The 2,609-nt window shown below is 41.9% G+C and overlaps 1 pseudogene; it reads left to right on the forward strand.

Moving 5' to 3' along the window:
- Positions 1–407: 407 nt before the first annotated feature.
- LOC119350971 lies at positions 408–1,739 on the forward strand (annotated as a pseudogene).
- Positions 1,740–2,609: the final 870 nt, after the last annotated feature.

Raw genomic sequence — 2,609 nt, forward strand, 5'->3', positions numbered from 1 at the left:
CATTGATCTTTGTTGAAATTGTTTTGTGCTCAAATAGATGTTTGTTCCCTGCTGAAATTGTTGACATTTAAGATGTAGTCAATAGTCAAATTACACTTAACTATAGTGCATTTCAGATAACCATGTAGAAGTGCAAAAAATCATGTAGTCAATAGTCAAATTACACTTAACTACAATGCATTCCAGATAACCATGTAGAAGTGCAAAAAATCATGTAGTCAATAGTCAAATTACACTTAACTACAGTGCATTCCAGATAACCATGCAACCATAATTATACACTCAGGACACTTGAGACATCTATATAATGCCCCATCTCAGGTTTAGACTCATCCACCCAAACCCATCTTCCTTCCCATACCTCTCATCTTCCTGCTCAGCCTACAAACCAATCTTCCTCACCCACCATGTCGGATTCATCATCATACTCAGATGACTCTGATGAACTAGCCCCATCCAAAATCATGGAAGAGTATGTTGCTGAGCAAACCGTCTTGGACTCCTTTGCCGAGCGGCTCATGATGAAGATCAAGGCTAGGATTTCAGCTGGATCATCTCAGCGACGAAGTGGTCCAAGGAAGATCATTCGAAGGGATCATGGAGGTGCTCATGAACGTTTGGTGGAGGACTATTTTGCTGCTGATCCACTCTACGACGAGAGTATGTTTCGTACAAGATTTCGCATGAATAAACACCTCTTCCTACGCATTGTGAATGCCCTTGGTCAATGGTCTCCCTATTTCACTTATAGGGCAGATTGTTCTGGCCGAATAGGCCTCTCACCATTGCAGAAGTGTACTGCAGCCATGCGCATGCTAGCGTATGGCACCCCTGCAGATGCCCTTGATGAGTACTTGAAGATTGGGAAGTCCACTGCATTAGAGTGTATGGACAAGTTTGCACGGGGTGTGATTGCGGTGTTTGGCGGGGAATACTTACGACGCCCCACAAGAGAGGATATTGAGCACTTGCTTCAGGTTAATGAGTCTCGTGGTTTTCCTGGAATGTTAGGAAGTATTGATTGCATGCACTGGCGATGGGAGAAGTGTCCTTTAGCATGGAGGGGGCAATTCACCCGTGGCGATTATGGAGTGCCTACAATGATCCTAGAAGCCGTTGCTTCCCAGGACCTTCGTATTTGGCATGCTTTCTTTGGAATTGCTGGGTCAAACAATGACCTTAATGTGCTCAACCAGTCCCCACTGTTTTTTGATGCCTTGAAAGGAGAAGCCCCTCAAGTTCAGTTTTCAGTCAATGGAAATGAGTATAGCACGGGTTACTACCTTGCTGATGGTATATACCCAGAGTGGGCTGCCTTCATGAAGACCATACCACTTCCCCAAACAGATAAACATAAGTTATTTGCCAAGTACCAAGAAGGGGCAAGGAAAGATGTGGAGCGTGCTTTTGGGGTATTGTAGTCCCGCTTTACCATTGTTCGCCGGCCTGCACGACTATGGCAGAGAAAGAGTGTTGGAAGGATCATGCGAGCATGTGTGATTCTCCACAATATGATAGTCGAAGATGAGAGAGAGCAAGTTAACGTTCATATTGACTTGAATGAGATTCCAGGGGCTTCATTTGCTCTACCCTCTGAAGTGAATGTTGGTGGTAATCTTTGTTTTGCTGATGTACTGCGTAGGAAAGCTACCATCCGTGCTCGTCCACAACATAACCAACTTAAAAATGATCTGGTCGAGCATATTTGGCATAGGGCTCAAAATAGGCATCACAATTAGTCACGGTGGGATATTGACATCTGCATGTTACTATTCTTTTTTCCTTCCTGTTAATGGAGGATCAACATTATACCTTACATACATTTTATTCCAGGACTATGCCGTGTCGTGGTGACTGCTGCATGTGCAACCTACTGGTATGCATTCTCTACTTACAGTTTAGTCTTTTATAGCTTGTTCCTGTTCCTATTGGCAATGTACTTGATTTTACTGAACATGTATAGTTGTTGGATTACAGAAGTTGTAGCCTATAATAGTGAATCATAATGCAACTCTTACTGTCATGAGCATGCCATCTTCATCTCATCATCATTTGCATTCATGCGGAAATATTTACCATATGCTTTGTTTCCATTTTTTCATACAGTGGCTGAAGATTGTTGACGCAGATGGATTCGTCGCTCCTTTCTATTGAAGTTCCAACTTATCATCGTCAAGATCAAAACTAATGGCTTATTTGCATTGTCTCTTGTTTGGTTAATGTTTTCTTAAAAAGACTGGTGTAATGTTTGAGTGTCGATGTCATGGTGTTATGCGCCATTAGTTTGTTGATCGTCGGCGCCAAGATTAAAACTAACGGCTTGTTTGCCGGGCGTCTTATTTAGTTCTATGTTTGGTTAATGCTTCCTTGGAAAGACTCAAGCAATGTTCAACTGTTTTGTCATGGTGCTATGCGCACCTGATTCTTGCTTGTTTATTAATTAGTTTTCCTTGGTCTGTTCTATTGACATGAATGGAATATATGGATACATAATTATTGAAATTGCTTGAATATTGATCAGTTTCTTTTGGTATATCCGGTATATCCTATTGGCGTGAATGGTAGATACATGCTAATTGAAATGGCCACAAAGATGTTGTATGTATTGG

The sequence above is a fragment of the Triticum dicoccoides genome, chromosome 1A (genome assembly GCF_002162155.2).
Source record: "Triticum dicoccoides isolate Atlit2015 ecotype Zavitan chromosome 1A, WEW_v2.0, whole genome shotgun sequence".
Lineage (NCBI taxonomy): Eukaryota > Viridiplantae > Streptophyta > Magnoliopsida > Poales > Poaceae > Triticum > Triticum dicoccoides.